Here is a 17,521-nt window from a genome sequence, read left to right as displayed (position 1 = left end):
AATGATAGTTATTACTAGTACTTTTGGTTCCCTTGGGTACGATATCCTGATCTTGCTATTACTATACTATTGTTCGATAGGTGCACTTGCTTTTTTTTCGTGATAATAGTTAGTTTAGGTTTGATCTTCATTATAAATATTTATTACTTGGTACAAATCACCACGATCAAGTTTTTGGCGCCGTTGCCGGGGAACTGAAATATTAGGAACACTAAATTTTTATTACTTTAGCCATTTATTTTTCTTGTAATTTTATTTTATTTTCTTATTTATCAATTTACTTTTTCTTTCTCTTGGCAGGTTTTTATAGTTTATGACTAGAAGAAACCCATCAAGACCTTTACTTTTTGACGAAGAAATCAATCGAACAGTTCGTAGAAACCAAAGAGAAATAAGGCGTAGTTTACGATACACAGAAAACGAATAAGAAGACAATACTCAACCTCCAATCGACGAGATGACTGAAAACCAAGACAATCAGCTGCCTCCTGCAATTGTAGCTAATCAAAATCCTGCTCCACGTACTATGTATGACTATGCTAAACCCTCTTTAACAGGAACTCAATCAAGTATAGTTAGACCTGCTATTGCTGCGAATAATTTTGAATTAAAACCTAGCACTGTTCAGATGATACAACAATTTGTTCAGTTTGATGGCTTGCAGGATGAAGATCCCAACACTCACTTAGCAAATTTCCTGAAATTTTGCGATACATTCAAAATCAATGGCTTTTCTGATGATGTCATCCGTCTTCGGTTATTTCCCTTCTCACTGAGAAACAAAGCTAAACAGTGGTTGAACTCGTTACCATGAGAGTCTATCACTATTTGGGAGCAAATGACCGAGAAATTTTTACTAAAATATTTTCCGCCGGCTAAAACAACTAAATTACGCAATGATATCTCTTCTTTTATGCAGATGGACTTAGAAACACTTTATGATGCATGGGAGAGATACAAGGATCTATTGAGAAGGTACCCTCACCATTGGTTACCTCTATGGTTGCAAGTTCAAACATTCTACAATGGTGTGAATCCCTCGACAAGACAGATGATTGACGCAGCTGCTGGAGGAACCATCAACAACAAAACACCTAAAGAGGCTTATGAATTTATTGAAGAAATGTCACTAAATAACTATCAGTGGCAAGTCATGAGGACTAAGCCAACAAAAACAACAGGCGTTTATAGCGTCGACTCAGTTACTATGCTGTCAAATCAGGTAGAACTTCTCAATAAAAAGATTGATGGTTTGCTTGGTTCTACGCAGGTACATCCAGTAATGAGGTGTGACTCAAGCGGAGGAGGTGTGCATATAGAATACCAATCCTTCAATCCTACAACTGAAGAAGAACAAGTCAACTATATGGGTAATAATAACTTTAGATCTCAAAATAACCCATACAGTAATACCTATAATGCAGGTTGGAGGAACCGCCCAAATTTTTCCTGGGGAGGTCAAAGGAATCAAAAGCCACAAAATCCTCAGGGTTTTCAACAGCCACCTTATCACTAAGAAAGAAGTCGAACCTTGAAGAGATGCTCTCTAAATTCATCTCGGTGTCAGAAACCCATTTTCAAAATACCGAGATTGCATTTAAGAATCAACAAGCATCGATCTAAGGACTCGAAACTTAGATAGGCCAGCTGTCCAAACTAATCTCTGAAAGACCACAAGGTAGCCTACCAAGTAATACTGAACCTAATCTGAGGGAACACCACAATGTAATTAGCACTCAAAATAAGGACGAACTCTTTATACCTGAGCCAGAAATACAGCAAAACAACGCGATGAACAAAGGACGAGAAGAGGTAAACGATAATGATCCCAAACTGGTAAGTACGAATCATGAACCTCGTGTGCCATATCCTAAAGCGATGACAAAAGACAGAACAAAAGAACAATTCGGTAAGTTTGTCAAACTCTTAAAGAAATTACATATTAACTTACCCTTTATTGAAGTTCTTTCGCAGATGCCCAACTCAGCAAAATTCTTAAAGGAACTTCTGAGCAAAAAAAGGAAATTAGACACTACATTGCATGTGGAACTCAATGCAGTCTGCTCAGCTATTCTAAATAATAAGCTATCTAACAAATTACAAGATCCAGGGAGTTTTACAATTCCTTGTTTAATTGGTAGTTTATCTGTGAATAATGCTTTAGCTGATCTAGGGGTAGGTATAAATGTTATGCCCTATAAAATGTTTAAACGACTAGGTCTTGGTAAACCCAAATAGACTAGGACGAGCATACAATTGGCTAACAAAACAGTTAGATTTCCTAAGGGTATTATTGAAGATGTTCTCGTTAAAATTGATAAATTTATTTACCCAGTAGGCTTTGTTGTCTTAGATATGGATGAGGATAACGAGGTACGTTTAGTTTTAGGATGACCCTTTTTAGCAACTGCCAGAACCATTATTAATGTAGGCACAAGGGAACTAACACTTCGTACAGGTAACGACGCAGTAACACTCCAAGCACGCGATTCAGTCAAAACCCCTAAGACTCAGGATAATGCTATAAAACCTATCGATGATAAAACTAATATTCAATCGTCCTTGCAGGAACCTTCTCGAACAAAGACAACAGAGCCAGTGCGCTACTATCATGAAAAGAACAAAGAAGCCCATGAAGAATGAAGACTACGGATAGAGGAGCTAGACGAATGGTAAGAACACAAACTGAGAACACATGATAAACCAAAACTACGCAAAAACAAGCCCGATACCTCTCCTAATCAACTTCAGGTCGGCGATACAGTCTTACTACCACACCAAATGAGGAAATCCCTCTTACGGTACTCAGTATTTTTCCATTCGGTACAGTGGAGGTGAGTCATCCCAAGTTCGGCACTTTTAAGGTAAACAACACCCGTTTAAAACCTTATTTTAAAATTGACAACAGGAATGAGGAGTATGAACTCCTCAAACCACCATGATCATTCAACAAAGAGGTAAGTCGAGCTTAGACTATAAATAAGCACTTCTTGGGAGGCAACCCGAGCACTAACATATTTTGATTTCTTTATTTTTTAATTTTTAACACTTTAAATCATTAACTTAATCTTTGAATTGCACAGTTTTTTAGCACACACGGCCAGGCACACGGGCCTGCCTAAAGCTGTGGCCAAACAGGGGAAGAGACACGGTCGTGTTGAAGCAGGACATGATTTCCCCAAAACAAGGTGCGATAAATCCCCACGGCCGTGCGACATGGCCGTGGGTGAACTTGATAGGAAGAACACGGGCATGGGATAGAAAACCACTGGCATGCCAGGGACAAGGCTTGATTCTGTTTCTTCGACATGGGCGTGTATGCCATTAAACCGTGGACAACAATACACGGGCGTGGTACCATAACACATGGGCGTGGGAGAAGCGAACAACGCTAGGCACGGCCGTGCGACATGGCCGTGTGCCACACACGCCCAAGACACATGGGTGTGTGATAGTAGCCGGGCACGACCAAATTCGAAAAAATTTGAAAAAAACGGGCTACCCTCACAGCACACGGGCGTAGCCCTAGGCTGTGTGCCCTTCCCCTATATAAACAAACCACTTTCATCTTCTTCCTCCTTTCAAAACCCTAGCCGAAATCCACCCTCCCCCAACCCCTACTTCCTATTCCAGCCACCATTCCCTAGATTCTCACTTCCCCAACCCCCAAACCACCCTCAAAGTCACTCCACTTGCATTAGTCCCCATTTTCCCCTCCCTATACCCTTCATTTTTCCCACCACACGATTTCCTCTCCGTGTCACACGCCTGTGCACCGCCTTACAATAGCCCTTAGTTCACTTTTTTAACCTTGTTTTTCCAATTCGTGTTGTTACATTAGTATTTTTCACACTTTACATAGATATTGTTACTATTACAAATATGTTTTAGACAAGTTAAGAATTTTCTTTAGAATTTTCTATATTTGACTTTTTTAAAACACTGAATAGTATATACTAGTTTTAGGCCTATTGCTTAACTATTGATGTAACTTAGATTCTATCAATGCTCATATATTTTCAGGTACATTATGTTGTCATCGAGAGGAAAGAAGGCCGCGGTCCCATCCTCAAAGAGATGTAGGGGACCGGGTTCTTCCTCGGTACGAGCTACAGCCGAAGTTTGACACCTGTTCCTTGAATTTCTACAAGCTTCGCAGGAGGAGCTATTTCAAATACTATGCGCACGACCCATCACCACAGGTTGTTGCATCGACTGGGTTGCCATCGAGCTAGTCCAGCTCGCTGATGCCATCTTCGCCCTCCTGTCTACAGACCCATGGGAACGGTTCTTCGCTATTATCGAGCCCACTTATTTAGAGCTAACCTTAGAATTATGCTCTACTTTTCATTTACAGGTGGTGATGAGTGTCCTAGGCACCATTCACTTCCGATTAGGCGGTCTAGTTCGTGCGACGAGTGTCCCAGAGTTTGGAGTTGCTCTGGGACTTTACACCGATGAGTTTATGGAGGAGGAGGACATGAATGCACTACCACGCAATATCCACATCTCCCCCTCCTTGTGCTGGAAGCCTTTGGAACCACTCTCTTCCAACTACGATCCCAACTGCTCGTAGGCCTCAGCTCTCCCCCTTCCCTCTGCTATCTCCATGCCATATTGGCTCACACATTGATCGGGAGGAGAGAGAGCACCGGCATCGTCACCACCCACGACGCCTACTATTTATGGTGCATGACGAATGCACACGTGACTGGCTTGGCCTACTTCATTGCTTTCGTCATTCGCCATCAGACCGAGCGGCATAGGAAGGGAGTGATCTCCATCAGCTCCTACGTGACGCGCCTTGCTAGACACTTCGGCCTCCTTAACATCGCGGCCCAATCATCAGCGCTTACACTGATAGGTCAGATGTCCCCACAGGGCATCACGACTATGTTACACATGCAGATGATCGGGAGCCAACGTGGGACCGACCCTCCGCAGTACCGTCTCTCTCATGCCATTGACGAGGAGGATCTTGAGGACATTCCTGATGATGTTCCCTCACAGCACGAGGAGCCTTCGACTGCGCCACCTAGGGAACGACCAGTTCCTGCGGCTGTTTCATTGGCACATCTTTCCGACTGACTTGCCCACTTCGAGCAGTACTGCACTACGCAGTTCGAGATGATCCACGAGCGAGATCAGCGACGGGATCGACAGATGGACGATATGCAGGCCATGATACAGCGGCTGTGCCAGCACTTCCACATTGCACCTCCAGCACCACCACCTGAGGGCCCTACTGACGAAGATCATTGAATCCTCCTATTTTTTTATTTTATTTTATTTATTTTATTCTTATTTTTCTTTTGATTTTTATTTTCATTTCAATTTTCTTATTTTGAAAGACATCTCTATATTAGTAAATTTTCATTTTACATTTTCTGGTATTTCTAACAAGTAATTCCACTACACTCTCTTCCACACCAACTCTTAATAAGCTCTTCATGATTCTACAGACTTCCAAGCAAAGCTGCTAGGAATATTTATGCAATGAGGAAACAAATAGGGAACAATACCTAACGAGTGCTATGTTCAACGACCCAATTTCTTCATCTAGCCAAGAATAATGGTCGCTACCATTTTCCCCAAACACTTCAGCCTCAGAATCAAGCTCCGCATCCTTCTAACAAGGAGTTTCACCTCTTTCCCTCTTATGATTTTCTTTATGTTGACTAGTCTATCTTTGTACATTGAGGGCAATGTACATCTTAAGTGTGGGAGGGTGAACATGGAACCTAACTTTTTGTATTATTCTCAAATCCCTGAATTTGGTCTTGTGCTTAAGTGATTTTCTCATAATATTGATAGAATGAATTCTGATTGATTTATAACTATTGTTGGTATGTCATGAATTAGACCATGGGAATTATGAATGATTATTTGATTATAGGACATTAAAGAATCGAGCATGATAAGTTGATATTTTGAGAACTAAAATTTTTAGATTATTTTCCTAAATTAAGGTATTATCTTGAACTCTTAAGTATACAGGAATGACATCAAAAACCCAAATTTTTGGTGAGTTTTTTGAGTTTTTTGAGCATATAGCTTTCTTTCTTGCTCACTTCTTTTGTGGTTTGAGTGTGTCAACATTGAACTGTTATTCTAGAACTTGCTTCGATTATACATGTCAAGACCACACGTATGATTTGATATATTGAGATGATAAAGGCACTTAGGATTTAACCCATTGACTCCATAAAAAGCCTTCCCATATAATTAAACCCTTAGTGAACCCCTTTTGAACCTATTAACCTTTTTCTTTTTTTAACCCTCATCATTAACCCATTAACCCATTATTGTTGAAATCCTCTTACTTAATTTGACCCTTTTTATCGAGATTGAATTTAATATTGTTACCTCACTATGTTCACCATTTTTTGTTACTGAATCATGAAGTATAATTTCTGTATTGTATTAACTTGATTTTTTCTTAAAAAAAAATGTGTGTAATTCTCAACAAGCTAAAGTTGTCATGAACTCTTGTAAAATAGTTCTAGCTATTTGTTTGTGATTCAGTAATAAAGTTTTTGATAGTGGGGTAACATATTGAAATTATCTCGATTCTAGCCCCTATTCTTCGACCTGTATCCATACCTATAACCTAAACCCTATTACAACCATTGAAAGACCTTTTGATTAGTGTATCATATCATTTACAAGTGGTGGAGATTTGATTTTTAGGCAAGCCAATGGTAATAACTTTTCATTTTAGATAATCGAGTGCTTAATCTTGACCCTTAAACACTTTGAGTGATTTGAGTGAATCTTTAGTGAGGATGTCATCTCTTGTGTATTTAGGACTAAAGTTAATTACTTAAAGGAAGGAGCTTACCTATAATTTTATTATCGAAATATCCAATTTAGATTGTTTGAGGCTTTAATGCCCCTATAGTTAAATTCTCACTATATAATTTTCCGTGGAATAGTTTGTAACATTATCAATACTGATTATGTGATTGAAAAGAATGAATTCTAACAGTAAGTGAGAATTTTGCTTGAGGACAAGCAAATGCTTAAGTGTGGGGGTATTTGATAAACGCCAAATGATACATGTTTTTACCCCAAATACTTAGCACATTTATGGATGTTTACTACTAGATTTGTGGATTTTGGTGCTTTTAAACCGGTTATTTCATGTTTTGTACCCAGGAGAGCACCAAGAGTCAAAAGGAGCCAAAAATGAGCTAAAAAAGGGACAAAACAGACCAAATCAAGAAGACCCACACGGCCTAAGCCTTGCCACATGGGCAGCTCATATGCCCGTGCCTTTCGAGGGTGTCAATCAAGGTTTACACGACTCACACGGCCTGGCAACCACGTCATACGGCCGTGGCACATGGGCGTATCCCTTTTTCAAGGAGTTGTATTCTACACAGAAAAGTATACTTGGGGTGGAAGAAAGCGAATCAAAACCCTATATAAACACCCTAAGTATGAACTAGAAAATGGGCTCTCCAGAACTTTTCTGGAACATAGAACCACACGCCGGGAATTACTTGAAGGAAGCCAGACGATCCATCTCAAAAGCTGGAGCTACTCCAAGACTGAATATCTCTCTCAGAATTCCTTCAGGGGTTTTAGAGTTTTCTTTATGTTTTGTTATTTTCATATTTTTGAGATGTACTCTTATTTTATTATGAACTAAACCCCTTAGATACCTAAGGGGGATAAAACCTATGATGGATCTTGTTATTATTATCTGAACTATATGATAAATACTTGATTTGTTCTTAATTATGTGTTCTTAATGCTTGAGTTAATATTCCGGGTATTAATTCATGATTTGATGAGCTTATGCAGAGGAGGAATAGACCCTGCCTAAGAGTAGATTTGACATAATTAAGCGGAGTTGATTGAACGCCTAGAAATAGGTTACGAGATTTTTCCAGATTAGGGTGAAACCTAATAAGGGGATCCATAGATCGAGTTAATGCAACCCTAGAGTGTTAATTAGAGAAAAGTCTCGGTTATTCAATCTAAGGATTAGATGTTATTAGTCTTGAATAGGGATAATAACTTAACTTAGGGATCTTTATGGAACAAGTCATGTGAATAAATCGTCCGGTTCAAAGTCAGATAACAAGTGAAATCTAGGTGGATTCCTCCTTGGGTGTCGTCTTTATTAATTGCTCTCTTCAAGTCTTTTTCCAAATTTTCTATTCGCTTTAATTAAATTAGTTAATTAGTTTAGATAATTAGTTTAACAAACAAACCCTTTTATTCTTAGGCTAGATAATAAAAAGATAGTTATTACTAGTACTTTTTGTTCCTTTGGGTACGATATCCCGATCTTGCCATTACTATACTATTGCTCGATAGGTGCGCTTGCCTTTTCTTCGTGATAATAGTTAGTCTAAGTTTGATCTTCATTATAAATATTTATTACTTTTTAGTCCCCTGTACCTTAATTTTGAGAAACAGAATGCTTAGAATTGAGTATACGGGTAAAGACACGGACGTGTGTCTCAGTCGTGTGAGAGACATGGCCTCAAGCGTAGACGTGTGTCCCGATCATGTGAAGTTTGCACCTATTTTATGAAAATATAATTCATCACATGGCCTGGCACAAGGGCGTGTGACTTGGCCATGTGACATCAATTTGTTCATGCATTGTGAAACAAAAGTTACATGAGTTAGGGACAAAGGCGTGTGTGACCACATGGTCTACCCACACGGGCGCGTCCCAAGCCATACGGGCGTGTGACCCCTATTCATAGCAAAAAATTTCTAATTTTTGTAAAAATTTCCTAAGTGCTCGGTTTAGTCTCAAACCACTTTTGAAGCATGTTTTGGGCATCGTAGGCTAGTATTAGGGACTTTCTGATTGAATGCGAATTGTTTTAATTTGGATGAAAATTTATGACCTGGAATTGTATGTTTGCTCGCTTTGTAAGTTCGGTAATGCCTCATATCTTATTCCAGTGTTGAATGCTGGTAAGGGGTGTTACATTTAGTGGTTTCAAAGGCAAGTTTAGTCGATTCTCAAACTAACATAGCGTGTGTGAGAGTCTAGCTATACATGCCATATTTAATTTGTGATCGTGTGACAACTCTTGACAATTGAAATTGTGATTTTATATAGTAAATGGATCCCTACCGAGAGGTAGCTGACGATGTTGAAAGTAATGCGCCAGTTCCCACCGAAAGGGCAGCACCATTTGAAAGTAGACCTGTATCGGTTAGTTAAAGAGAAAATGCTAGAGAAGCCTTCTTCCAGAGAATGAATGATTGGTTTTCCGTGTTTGTTCGAACAAATCTGGCTGCCCAACATCCTCCACCCCTACCTAACCCCCAATCGATTCCTGTAGGTCCCCAAGGTGTGGAACTGGTAAAACTGAACAAGCCTCCAGTTGATAAGATTCGAAAGCAAGGGCCAAAGAATTTAGAGCTAATATTGACGATGATCCCGAGATAGCAGAGTTTTGGCTTGAGAACTCTATCAGGGTATTTGATGAGCTCTATTGCATACCAGATAAGTGCTTGAAATATGCTATATCACTTTTGAGAGACACAGCATATCAGTCGTAGAATACTCTTGTATCCATCGTATCGAGGGAAAGAGTTACATGGGAATTCTTTCAAGATCAGTTTAGAAGGAAATATATCAGTCAGCGGTTCATTGATCAGAAATGGAAAGAGTTCCTAGAGCTGAAATAGGGTTGTATGTCTGTGACTGAATACGAGTGAGAGTTTGTTAGGCTCAATAAGTATGCTCAGGAATGTGTTTCTACCGAGGCAATCATGTGCAAGAGATTCGAAGATGGGTTGAATGAGGATATCAGACTGTAAGTTGGGATTTTAGAGTTGGAGGAATTTGTCGTGCTGGTCGATCGAGCTTGCAAAGCCGAAGAGTTGAGCAAAGAGAAGAGAAAGGCTGAGTTTGAGGCTAGAGACACAAGAAAAAGACCGATAAAGAAGTCACTTCAATCTCTATCAAAGAAGTTGAAGGATTTGTATACTCGTTCTAATGCTTCAGCAGGGTATCCTAACAGAGATCGTGGGAAGCAGTATTCGGGTTCTAAGGCCCAAACTACATCAATAGCGAGTGTAGGTAATGCTAGGTCTAATAGACTTAAATGTCAACAGTATGGTAGATAACATCCCGGTGAATGTAGGATGAATAACTGGGGTTGCTTTAAATGTGGCTCCCCAGATCACTTCATTCGAGATTGCCCTGAAATGACTGAGAAAGATAATTTTTAGAATGCAAGGCCGAGTAACATTGCCACTAGAGGGAGGCCACCGAGAAATACTGAGAGTGGGAATAGTAGCAGAGGTGTGATGAAAGAGTTAACTGCAAGATCAGAGGTCAGAGCATCTACTAGAACTTACGCTATTCGCACTCGCAAAGATGCGTCATCCCCTGATGTTATCACTGGTACATTTTCTTTTTATAATATTAATGTAGTTGCATTGATTGATCCTGGATCGACTCATTCTTATATTTGCATTAATTTGGTATCTAGTAAGAATTTTCCTGTTGAGTCTATTGAGTATGTGATTAAAGTGTCGAGGCTCTTAGGCAAATATGTTCTAGTTGATAAAGTTTGCAAGAATTGTCCTTTAATGATTCGGGGTCACTGTTTTCTGACTGATTTAATGCTTTTACCATTTATGAGTTCGATATAATTCTTGGAATGGATTGGTTGACTGTAAATGATGTTGTAGTGAATTATAGATGAAAGATTATTGAATTAAAATGTCCAAATAATGAAATTATTTGGATTGAATCAGAGGAGTTGGGTGAGTTTCCTATTGTAATTTCGTCAATGTCGGCTTAGAGGTATGTAAGAAAAGGTTCTGAAGCTTATCTTGCATATGTACTAAATACGAAGTTTCTGAATTGAAGATTGAATCTGTGTCGATAGTTTGTGAATATTCGGATGTGTTCCCAGTGTAGTTGTCTGGATTACCACCGATTAGAGAGATTAAGTTTAGTATTGATTTGGTACCGGGAACTTCACTGATATCGATAGCTCCATATAGGATGGATCTGACCGAATTGAAAGAATTGAAATCTCAGTTGCAAGAGTTGACTTGTTAATAAGGTTACAATAAAGTACAAGTATCCTTTTCCGAGAATTGATGATTTGGTCAACCAGTTGAGAGGGGCAACTGTAACACCTCTAACCTATATCCGTTACCAGAATAGGGTCACGAGGCATTACCGATCATTATACAACATATAGCGTTCATTCTCATACATCAATCAATATAATCATATTGTCCCTTATAAAGGCCTACGAGGCCATATACATGCTTTAGATGTGGTTTGAGACTAAACTGTTAACATTTGAAAATTTGAGAAACTTATAAAATTTTCATGCATATAGGGATCACACACTTGTGTGAACAGGCCGTGTGCCTCACACGACCATCAGACACGCCCGTATCACAAGCCGTCTGGAAATAGGGCATACATACTGACTTGCATCACACGGCCGGCCACACGCCCATTTGCCAGCCCGTGTGTCACACACGGCCAGTAGACTGTCTAACCCGTGTAACTCACTAACTTGTTTAATTAAGTTATAGCAGACACGTAGTTGAGTTACACACCCGTGTGCTCAATCGTGTGGGGTGCAAATAGGCTTGATTTAAGCCACAAACCTTTCCCAATGTATACATATTCAATATCATAAAAGAATTCATCAAATACTTCCCTTTTCAATACTTGTATGAATCTCGTATGTACCTGAGTCACTTAACTCATTCACACATTCTTTCTCAACTTGACTTTGCCCGTTGAACCTTTTGGAATTGTTAAGGATACTTGAAAATCACCTATAGCTCGTACAATGCCATATCCCGGATATGGTCTTCCATGTTATCACATATCGATGCTGATAGCCCAGCTATGGTCTTACTCAAAATCAAATAGCGATGCCAATGTCCTAGACATGGTCTTACACATAATCACATCTCGTCAATCGTAATATTATGACATTTGTATCCTATACTATTCCTAAGGTTCGTACGGGACTTTCAGATATTGTAACCCTATTGATTATTGCTCGTATTTGATCATTCAACATTCATAGTAGTTCAATGACAATTAAACATATATAATTCAATTTAAAGACATTTATTTGCATATAAACTTACCTTGTATTCGGAATAAACAGACTGGATAGACTATTCAATAACCTTTGATTTTGCCTGATCTAAATCCAATTTCTTTTGTTCTTGATCTATATGCATTAAAAATCAACTCATTTATTCATCCAACACATATTTGGGCATTTTTACACTTTAGCCTCTAAAGTTCCACATTTTTACAATTTAGTCCCTATTTCACAAATACATAAAATTCATGAAATTTCATTAAACCCAAGCCTAGCCGAATTTCACATAGGTCCCTATCAAACCAACACTTTCATTTATTTCACTTTTCAACCCCTCAATTTACCCTTTTCACAATTAAACCCCTAATAGACATTTTTACTCAGAATCACTTAACAAAACTTGTATAACTATCAACAAATATTCATTTTTCATCATAAAACATTCAAAAGCTCAAGCATTCATCAATGGAACTTCACAAAATCATTAACAACTTCAAAAATTAAGGCATGGGCTAGCTAGAATATAAAGCAACGATCTCAAAAACGTAAAAATCATCAAAAATTGAGCTAAAACCGTACCTTAATTGCTTAAATTAACCTAACCGAATGTAAAACCCTATCTTAGCTTTTCTTCAAGCTTCAATCAGCCATAAAAGATGGCTTTATGTTTTGTTTTATTTAATATATCATTTATTAACCATTTACCAAAATAATCTTTAATAAAAACCATTAAAAACATCCATTTAATATCCTTTTATTTCAAATTCCACTATAAATGGTTTGATAACATCATAAGGACCTTTCATTTAATAATTCATAGCAATTAGACATAGAATGCAACTTTTTCATTTTACGCGATTTAGTCCTTTATCAAATTAGACATCCAATCGATAAAATTAAATCACGAAACTTTCACACATACATGCTATCATGTTGTAAACACATAAAATAATACTAAAATAATTTTTTTCGACATCAAATTTGTGGATCCGAAACCACTATTCTGACTTAGTTAAAACTGGGCTGTTACAACTCTTCCCCCTTAGAGATTTTCTTCCCCGAAAATCTTACCAGTGAATAGGTTAGGGTATTGATTTCTCATAGCATCCTTAATTTCCCATGTAGCTTCTTCAACCCCGTGTCGATGCCATAATACTTTCACTAATGCAATTCTTTTATTTCTCAGCTCTTTCATTTCATGAGCTAGAATTCGAATCGGTTCTTTAGCATATGACATATCTTATTGGATTTCAACCTCAGTCGGGGAAATGACATGTGAAGGGTCGGATCGGTATCGTTAAAGCATCGACACGAAATACATTATGTATTTTCTCTAACTCAGAAGGTAAAGATAGTCGACAAGCCACTGGTCTGACTCGTTCGATAATCTCATAAGGTCTAATAAATCGCGGACTCAATTTCCCTTTTCGACCAAATCGCAATATCTTTTTTCACACTTTCAGGAACACTCTATCCCCGATCTGAAACTCAATATCTTTCTATTTCAAGTTTGCGTAAGATTTCTGTCGATCTGATGCTACTTTCAAACTATCTCGAATTACTTTCACTTTTTCTTCTGTTTCCCTGATCAGATCAACTCCGTGAATCTTATTCTCGCTTATTTCAGTCCAGTACAATGGTGTTTGAAATTTACGACCATATAGATCTTCGTATGGTGCCATCTTTATACTTGATTGAAAGCTATTATTGTAAGAAAATTCAATCAGCAATAAATATTTCTCCTAGCTATCCCCAAACTCGAGAATGTAACAATGCAACATATCTCTAAATAACTCGCTTGAATTGACCATCCATATGCAGGTGAAATGCGGTACTTAAATGTAACTTTGTACCTAATTCCTCTTGCAATATCTTCCAAAATCGTGAAGTGAATCTTGGATCTCTATCTGAAACAATAGATAGGGGAATACCATGTAATCTCACAATTTCAGAAATGTACAACTCAGCTAATTTATCAAGTGAGAAATCTGTGTGTATCTGAATGAAATGAGCTAATTTCGTCAATCTATCAACAACAACAACCCAAATTGCATCTTTCTTTTTTGGAGATAATGGTAAAACCGATACAAAATCCATTGTTACTCGATCCCACTTCCACTCGGGAACCATAATAGGCAGTAAAAACCTGATGACACTTGATGCTCAGCTTTGACTTGCTGACATATCAAACATTTCAAAATAAATTCTGAGATATCTCATTTCATGCCATGCCACCAATAAAACTGTTTCAAATCATTATACATTTTCATGCTTCCCAAGTGTACTGATAAACAATTACTATGTGCTTCATTCAAAATCATTTGAATCAACTTTGAATTTCTTGGAACACATATTCGATATCTAAATCTCAAATAATCATCGGAATCAACTTGAAACTTTGAATCAAAAATTGACTCACACTGAACCCATTTTGCTTGCAGTTCATTATCAAACTTTTGAGCCTCATAGATCTGCTGTATAAACAACGGTCTCGCTTTCAAATCGGCTACTAACGAACCATCTTTAGACAAATCCAAATGTGTGTTCAAAGCACGTAAAGCAAACAAGGACTTTTGGCTCAAATCATTAGCAACTACGTTCACTTTCCCCGATAGTCAATTACCAAGTCATAGTCTTTTAACAATTCTAACCATATCCTCTGTTGCAAATTCAAATCTCTCCGAGTCACCAAATATTTTAAACTATTATGGTCACTATAAATATGACATTTTTCAGCAAACAAATAATGACGCCAAATTTTCAACGTGAACATAATCGCAGCCAATTCTAGATTGTGTGTCGGATAATTCTTTTCATGCGACTTCAACTATCTCGAGGCATAAGCTACAACTTTGCCTTCCTGCATTAAAACACAACCTAAGCCATTTAACGATGCATTACTGAAAACTACAAATTCTTTACCTGACTCAGGCTGAACTAACACCGGAGCCTCTTCAACAATGCTTTCAACTGTTCAAAACTCTGTTGACACCTTTCAGACCACTCAAACTTTACATCTTTTTGAAGCAATCTTGTCATCAAAGTTGCAATCATTGAGAAACCTTTCACAAATCGTCTATAATAGCCTGCTAGACCCAGAAAACTACGGACTTCAGATACATTTCTCGGAGGCTTCCAATCTATAATCGCAGATATTTTGCTCAGGTCAACTCGGATACTCGCAGCTGAAACTATATGTCCCAAAAAGCTGACCTCTCGTAGTCAAAATTCACATTTGCTAAACTTAGCAAACAACTGTTTATCTCTTAAAGTTTGTAGCATGATTCTCAAATGTTCTGCATGCTCAGATTCATCTTGAGAGTAAATTAAAATATCATCAATAAACACAACTACAAATCAGTCTAAGTATGGCCTAAAAATTCGGTTCATCAAGTCTATAAAAATAACAGGTGCATTTGTTAATCCAAAAGGCATAACAAGAAATTCGTAGTGTCCATACCTTGTTCTAAATGCAGTTTTTGGCACATCTGAGTCTTTAACTCGCAACTAGTAATAACTCGATCTCAAATCAATTTTCGAAAACACTGTTGCCCCTTTTAACTGATCAAACAAATCATCAATCCGTGGTAGAGGGTATTTGTTCTTTATAGTCACTTTATTCAGCTGTCTGTAGTCAATACACATTCTCATCGTGTCATCTTTCTTTTTCACAAACAATACCGGTGTGACAACCCGAATTAGGGCCTAATCGGAATAGTGGTTTCGTGACCACAAATCCGAGATAGAAATAATTGTTTTATAATTATTTTGGGGTTTATGATATGATTGCATGATTGTGTGAAAATTTCGTGATGAAATTCTATGCCTAAAGTGCTTAAATTGAAAGCAGGGACTAAATCGAATAAGTTGCAAAATTTGCATCCCAGAAGTTTTTAGTATGAAATTGTTTTGGAATATTAATTAGGAGGTCTTAAATAGAAATTTTACCAATTTTAAGTTCATGGACAAAATTAGGACATGGAAGGAATTTTTGAAAGTTTAGTAAGGAGGGGCATTTTGGTCATTTGGATATTAAATGAAATAAAATGGGAAAAATAACACAAAATTGATCATCATCCTCCTTAGTTGCTGCCGAATTCTCCCTCTCTCCATAGCTAGGGTTTCTTCAATTTTCAAGCTCCATAGTAAGTGATTCCAAGCCCCGTTTTTAATGTTCTTTACGTTTTTGGAATCCTGGAAGCTCGATTAAGCTTATGCTAGTAATAATTTAACCTAGGGTTCATATTTGGAAAAATACCCATAGGTGAAATTTGTGTATTTTGATGTTTTATGATAGAATATGAGGTTTTAAATTATGTTAAATAACTTGTGCTACTCGGTTTTAAGTGAAAACGAGTAAAAGCAAGATAATCGGTAAAAATACCTATTGTTCATAACTATATGATAGAGTGAGAATTTGATGTGGTTGTAGAAGAAAAATGTTCAGCATATAATAAAACATAATAATAAGGGCTGAAATTAATTCCAGAGCCTAGGGGCAAAAATGTAATTTTGTAAAGTTAGGGGCAAAATGTAATTTTTCCATGATGTGATTTTGGATTGAAATAAATAGTATGAGTATTAAATGAGCTAAATGTGTTATTATAGATCAAGAAAGACGCGAATTGATCTCGAGCGGGGAAGGAAAAAGTTTTGGACTAAATTGCAAAATTTCCACATTTTGCACCAAGGTAAGTTTGTATGTAAATAATACATTAATTTCATTTACATTCTTATATTTCAGCCTATTATATGTATATACTAGCTGATGTTGAAGTATAAATCGACTATTGGAAGAATGGAAATAAATAATAGAGAGAGATCCGGTTGAACATTCTAAAAATCGAATAAAATTAGATGGAGCGTAGCTAGGTCACATGTATGATGCCGAGTGCACATCATGTGTACAAGAAAGCTACGAGACACCTGTAGTAGCTAGGTCACATGTGTGATACGAGATGTATCCCATGTAGACAAGAGAGCTACGTGAAAGATAAATGTAGCTAGGTCGCATGCGTGATTCCAAGTGAAGGACACCATGTAGACAAGAGAGCTACGTGAAAGATAAATGTAGCTGGGTCGCATGCGTGATTCCAAGTGACGGACACCATGTAGACAAGAGAGCTACGAGACAAATCGGCTAGGTCGCATGAGTGGTACTAAGTGTTCACCATGTGTACAAGAGAGCCGAACTAAACGAAGTATGATGGTGGGGCGTGTCTTTGAAACCATTAAATATCGAGGATTGATCCGAATTGTTCAACGGGATGGTTTTGTGGTGATATTGTGGTTTGGACCTACATTTATGGTGAATGAAATGTGGTGAAAATGATTTGTGGTATATACAAATATAAGATAAAATGAGGTTAGCATAAAGAATTTGTGAAAGAGTGAAATTAGCATTAAAACTGTTTTTAGATGGTAGCAGTGACGTGATTTTGAAAAAT

The 17,521-nt window shown here is 37.7% G+C and overlaps 1 non-coding gene across 1 annotated transcript; it reads right to left on the bottom strand.

Annotated features, from left to right (window-relative positions):
- Nucleotides 1-886: 886 nt before the first annotated feature.
- On the bottom strand, nucleotides 887-993 carry LOC128292276 (small nucleolar RNA R71). Its single transcript, XR_008282261.1, has one exon. It is a non-coding gene; the product is annotated as a small nucleolar RNA R71 (small nucleolar RNA).
- Between the last annotated feature and the right edge of the window lie 16,528 nt (nucleotides 994-17,521).

The sequence above is a fragment of the Gossypium arboreum genome, chromosome 4, assembly GCF_025698485.1.
Source record: "Gossypium arboreum isolate Shixiya-1 chromosome 4, ASM2569848v2, whole genome shotgun sequence".
Lineage (NCBI taxonomy): Eukaryota > Viridiplantae > Streptophyta > Magnoliopsida > Malvales > Malvaceae > Gossypium > Gossypium arboreum.
This window is presented reverse-complemented; position numbering and strand designations above follow the sequence as displayed.